Genomic DNA, 6,772 nt, shown 5'->3' with positions numbered 1-6,772 from the left:
GTCACGCTTTGAGTACCGGAGTCCTGTTAGCCCGCTACAGCCCGGTTTACCGGAGTCCTGCTAGCCCAGTGCTACAGCCCGGACCCACTTGCTGATGACCGACACGTTCGAAGCTGGGTCATGGATGCCTGTCCCTGTAAGTCTGTGCCACTTTGGGTTTACGACTAGTCATGTCAGCCCGGGCTCCTTATCATATGGATGCTAGCGACACTATCATATACGTGAGCCAAAAGGCGCAAACGGTCCCGGGCAAAGGTAAGGCGACACCCGTGGGGATACCGTGCGTGAGGCCGCAAAGTGATATGAGGTGTTACCGGCTAGATCGATGTGACATCGAGTCGGGGTCCTGACAGCGTTGGTATCAGAGCTTGACTGCCTGTAGGATTACCAAGCCAAACTGGTCGAAGTTGAGTCTAGAAATGCTTTAGTTATATGTAAGGGAATTGATTGTGGGATGGAACGTAAGGCTCTTTTTACTCCTTATACCTTATGCCCTTCTGATCTGAGTCATCATCTTATCTTCTACGGGGATTAAGAACTAGGCTATCTCTTCTTTCTATCAGGATCACGTGTTACTAATCCGTAGACTTATAAGATTGTTGATTCAAGCCTCAGTTCAGCTCCTACTACTTCCGTATGTTAACTGTTGATCTCGAAACCTTGATATTGTGCTTCTGAGTGGTTATGCCACCATTTTTGTGAATGTCTCAAATCCTTTCTGAGCATTTACAGCCGTTATGCTGTCCGAGTCATCCCAGGTTTCCAAACAGTCTGATGCATTGCAAATCCCTTCCTCCTGTTTCCGATGTGCCTTTGGTCAGATTAATCACACAAATCAGTGAGTTGAGGTACTTTACTGCCTCGACCTTTATGTTGGAGTTATTATTATGACCCTAGGTGTCTTAGGGGATCATCTAGTAATTTAGCCATGATTTGTGTTCCCAGTGTGATGATTCTGGCCATCATTCTCGAAAGCATCCCGTGATGCTACTTAGTAGTAGGTATTCTATTCCTGGGTTTCTGAACCCGAGATTCACTCTACTTAAATCATGTTGATAGTGTTGCTAGTTCCTTCAGGATATTAGTAACCCTTGCATTAGTCCTCGAGGTCCGTGGTATTTCCTTCTTCCAAATACTATGAACCGTTTATGGCAGATGTTCCTCACTGATCGAAAGATCACAATCAGAGTGGTCTCGATGGGTTCTCGATTCTACATTGTAACTCTGCCAGTTCTACTTTTCTGCATGGGTTATCCGGAAGAAACATGTGGAATTCGTTCGACATGCTAAACCATGCATCCACAACTCAGAAAATCATAAGTTCCTTTGAGTTGTCTCTCTTTAGTTGCATTCTGACCCTCGTCTATCAATTGATAGTCAAGAGTATGCGTGCGTTTGTTTATCGATGCCTATTACTCTTGTGGTCCGTCAAGCCATTCTATCGCAGAACGACTAGGAGAAACAAACTCCAGTACCTCTCCCATATCCAGGATTGGGTCAAAGAAGTTGTGCTCCGCAGATCAAAATGCCAATCCAGCTTTTGCTCTGTTCTACCTTGGAGTATTACCATCTTTAAATCGGGATTGTTATAGGAATTGCACACCATCCTATGAACGCTTGGTACAGTGATACTTCTTGTCGTCATTAGTCATTCCTCGGTCTTCGTGTTGATGCAACCGGAATACCGACAAATGAATTGTGATGTGTGAAATCAATACGCCTAGCAACCTCGTTGCTGGGTAGTTAAAGGACAATAATTTCAATCTTAGCATGTTGGTTATTGAATCATCATTCTAAGATTGATCGTGCTACCTAGTCCATTCTCCTGGTTCACTCCTCGATCGATGAGTTAGGATTATTTCAAATTCTTGCTCTATTGATCATATCATCTTGCCCTGAAAAGCAAGATTGTTCTCGAGCTTAGTAACATATCGGTGGTTCGTGATTTCCGAAGATCTTCTCGGAAGTATTACCAGGTTGTCACCTGACCGCTATGTTGAGCTCGTGATCAAGTTGGTTTCTTGTGAACCACCTTCTCTCCAAGAATCGGTGTTAGATATCCCTGAGCTAGTTGGTTAAGCTAAACGACGACTTGGAGGGTTGGAAGATAAAAGCTTGCCTGACTTAGTTCGTTCCAAAGGGTTATTCTTGTGTAGTGTGTGTTGAAGAAAGATGATATCTTCATCGATTGGTCCCTGTGATCAGTTGCTGGACCTATCGTCTTATCAATCCTTTGATTTGAGTATGGGCTATCGTCAAATCAAGTCAGAACCAACGATGTTCGTAATGTTGTCTTCCTCGTGGTTGATCCCTCGAGCATACACCATTATATCTTTTGGGTCTGACCAATGCTATCACCGTGTTCACACGATGGTGGAAGTCCAGTGATATGGAAATTCCGATGAGTTGTTGTTGAGTCCATTGACAACATCCTTATCTCCTCCATGATGTTGTTGAACATTAAGTTAGTGTTGGAAACTTTTGAAAGCATCTTCTTCATGCTAGCTCATGAAGTACTTGTTTGATGAAAGGAGTGACTTCCTTTGATTCACGTGCATTTTGATGTAAGTTGCCGTCGTGAACTCGAGAAGGTTTGTTTTTGCTCCTTTGGAATCATCCCAAGTCGGTCATGCACGTGCGAAGAATTCTGTGGTCTGTTAGACTGATCATCTTCATTCCATATGTATATCCTAGCACACCAAGCCACTGATTGACTTGTTCAAGGAAAAGAAGTCTATGCTTGGGATCTAATCCATGGACTTGCGTAAAGACTTCGATATCCTCGATGATGGCTCCCAACCAGAACTCGGTAGTGTTTTATTGTAAGATTACCATGTGGGCATGCTTGTCTGGGACAACGTGTTCACATGTTTGTAGCAGAACCAGCTCATGTTTTGGAGCTTGCTATCGTAGTTCATTTCCCGAGAATCTCGCAACGTCATCTCGTCGATTTGTGTTGCAAACTTTCATTTTTCTTCCTAGACTCGATGAGTCTGGAATGTCCTGACACCAACCAAATCTGAGTCTCAGCCAGATATGATGGTTGGAATATTTCCCAAGAACTATAATATTGGTCCCTCGATAACCGGTAAGGTGGATGTCGTGGCCCACACACCCAGCCGGAAGACCTATTATTGTAGTATCTTGTTTGAGGAAGTTGGCCACCTCCCCATAAGGATTTCGTAGGATTTACCTCCGTAACTGTTCCTTATGGATTCTATTGCTCCCGAAGTCCGACCTTTACTTGATGTTCTAGTTAGCAAACCATATCTAAGAATGAGTTACACTAGCACGTCAAGGAGAACATTAGAAGCGGAGTGCTAAATGTCTCTCGGTCGATCATCCAGATTTTGTTTCCTTGGCCTCGCTAGGGTGAAATCTGAGTTGATGTTATCTTCCTATGCATCTGCATCGTCCATCGTTGTTCATCATGGTAGCAAGTTGTGTTGCCAGGACCCTTGACACGGATGTTGGTAAAACCTTGATGAATATGGAAATGCTCAAGTTCTTGAGAGCATGCACAAGCGCTAGGTGTTATCATCGGCACTAACTGGGTTTGCTCTCAGTTTCCTCGGCAATGCTATGATCTTTTCAAACAGTGAATTCACTCTCTGTTGTTGGGTTTTTCCCCAGTTACCAGAATCATTCCCAGCATTTGCATTTTGTTCCCAGCTTGCACCGTCAATGTGTCATTCTACCATGGGTCTCTTCCACCTCCGGTGATAAGCAAATTCATCCATTACGTTGTCTTCAACAAGGTAATCCACATCATCCAAGTCTGAGTATGCCATTCTACTGACCCCCTCCAAACGATCGTTGTGAATTGCCTTATGCTGGTATGAAGAGTTTCAATGATCTTTGAATCAAAAGTAATTCTTTTTGCCACTTAGGGTAATAGTCTATGAATCACCCTCCTCCAGGATGTTTCTTCGTGGTATCATGGCAATTCAACTCCTCGCTACGTGGACAATCGTTCACACCTTCTTAGGTGTGGAATTGTTGTCTACCTAGTGAACCTTCGTCATCTGCCTCACTCCATTCTTATGGATGTGTGCTTCGTCCCTCAGCTCGAGAGATGTTGCTATGTCTCATTCCGTGAGATAATCCTGAGTTGTTCGACCTCCGAGAAGAACGATTCTTTTAGGGTCTTTCCTTTCCTCTCGTTGTCATGTTAGTTGGAGTTCTCAGAGCAAGACTTCGAGAAAATGATGGTGAACAAATCAACGTTCAGTTGAAGTGCAACCTGGATCGTGAAGATTATGCTAGTTTGCGTTCCCCTTTCACCTTACCCTACGCTTGAATCTCGAGACGAGATTCTTGTTTAGTGGGGGTGAGTTGTCACATCCCTAGCTTCAGGCTTTGCTCTAGGTTGGCTTCATGTGTGCATCATGTCCATATTTTTGAAACTTGAATTGAGGAATATTGGAAGCCTCAAAACCCTAAATAAAAGAGGGGCAAAAACCCTAGAAATCTTATTCATTGCTCCAAATGGCTCTTCTTAAATGTTTGATAATTTTTGGTAAGGGTTCTGGTCCCAACCAAAATATTGAACATTTTTAAGGATTTATTTTTGGGACTTTGAATTTAAATCATAGCTATTTGAATTGGACTTATATCTACTGTTAAATAAATATAGGTCCAATAATTCTGAAATATTTTTGTGGAGCATTGTTCTAATTCCTTTAGCTCCTAAAAATATTGTCAGAAGCAAAATAAATTGAATTGGTTTCAAAACCAAATTCAAAACAAACCTGCAAAATAGAAAACAGAATTAAAGAGAGAGAGAGAGAGAAACTACCTGGGCCACTTACCTGTAGCTGGCCCAGCTGGCCAGCTCCCCCAGCCGGCCCAGCCCACCTCCTCCCCCTTGTCCTCTTCCTCCTCTGCCAGGAGGACGAACAGAGGCGAGGCGTGGCGCGCGCCGACGCTGCCTCGGCCACCTCCTGCTTCCCCCTGGCCACCTCCTGCTTCCTCTCGTCGCCCTGGACCCCGTCCGCGACGCCACGCACCCCCCCAGGCCTCTTACTCTCTCCCCGAGCTCCTCTCCTCCTCTGGCTCTCTCGCGCGCAGCCACCGAACACACCCGCCGCCGCCGACGAGCTTCCCCATGGCCACCGGCCACCCCTAGCCTCGCCAATGCGCCCAGGAGATCCCCCCTCGACCCCTCCTTCCTCCCCACCGAACCACGGCCCTACGGACGCGCCACAACGCCGCCGGCATCGCCGTTTCCATCGCCGGCCGCCGAGGATCTTCACCGTCAATTCGCCACCATCGTCGCTTCCCCGAGCTCGCTGACCCTCCCTGCACGATCCCCGTGAGTCCCTTCTTCGTTTCCCCCTAACCCCAAGCCCGATTTCGAGCTCTAGCCGCCCCCTCTACCGGAGCCGAGACGCTCCGCCGCACGGACTCGTCGCCGGCGAAGCCCCGGTGACCAAACGACCCCGCGCGTGCGTCCGTTGCACTCGCAACGACCCGTGGAGCAACGCTAGCGTGGCAGCTAGCTCGTTTGCAAGCCGCAGCGCTAACCCCGCACCCACCCGAGCTCCGGCCGCCACCTCGGGCTCCATTCCGGCGAACCCCGGCCACCCCCGCACCTCCCGTTGGCCCCCCTAGATGCGCACGGGCACGGGCTACCCTCTGGTGCCCTTGGCTTGGCCCAAAACCCCTCGCAGCGCCACTCCGGCGAGCTCCCGCCGCAGTTTTGGTCGTCGCCGGCCGAACTCCGGCGACTGCCGACGTGGCACGCCTAATTAGCACTAATGACGCCTAAACACCCCCCCACAGCCACTGACAGTGGGCCCCGTAGTGGGTCAAAGCCCGGGTCAACGCGGGATTAGCCCCCTGTCACTGACGTGTGGACCCCACACGTCAGGTTTGACCCGAGCCAGCCCTGTTGACCTGCTGACGTCACTGTGACGTGGGGCTGACGCAATAAGTATTTTCTGGATTTAAAAATAATCAGGAAATTCCAGAAAATGCCTAAAACTTCAATAAATCATAGAAATTCAACCGTAACTCCAAATTAAATAATTTATATATGAAAAATTATCAGAAAAATTCAAGGAATCCATCTGTACCATTTTCATGCATGTTAGAACAACTTATAGGTGCTGTTTAGCACAAATCATATAAAGGGCATTTAAATAATCACATATGGAGTTTGAATTTGAATCTTGTATTCAAACCAACTTCATTTAATCTGTTGCTAGTTGCATTAGCCCAAAACACATTCATTTTGCCATGTCATGATCATGCATCATATTGTGCATTGCATTGATTGTGTTCCTTTCTGTGTTGCCGGTATTTGTCCCCTCTCGATAGACGTGATACCGATGACGTGATCGTTGACACTGATGAAGACTCAATGTTATCTTCAGAAGTGCCAGGCAAGCAAAACCCCCTTGTTCATTCCGATACAATCCTACTCTCTCGCTCCTGCTCTCTTTTACTGCATTAGGACAACAACGACATATTTGTTACTTGCTGCGGTAGCTGAACCCCTTTATCCTTTGCATGACCTGTCATTGCCACAGTAAATAGATGAAACCCACTAGCATGAGTAGGAGTTGTTTGAGCCCTGTTGTGCCTACTCATTCATGCTTGTTTGTCATGCCTGCTACTGCTTAGAGTTGAGTCAGGTCTGATTCATCGGGGATGAATCAGAGGCGTGTGAACATGTCCTACGGTGTGTGAGCTAAGTGTGTGAACACGATTTGGTAAAGGTAGCGGTGAGAGGCCATGTAGGAGTACATGGTGGGTTGTCTCATTGCAG

The sequence above is a fragment of the Triticum aestivum genome, chromosome 3B, assembly GCF_018294505.1.
Source record: "Triticum aestivum cultivar Chinese Spring chromosome 3B, IWGSC CS RefSeq v2.1, whole genome shotgun sequence".
In the NCBI taxonomy this organism is placed as follows: domain Eukaryota; kingdom Viridiplantae; phylum Streptophyta; class Magnoliopsida; order Poales; family Poaceae; genus Triticum; species Triticum aestivum.
Note: the sequence above shows the minus strand (reverse complement) of the source record.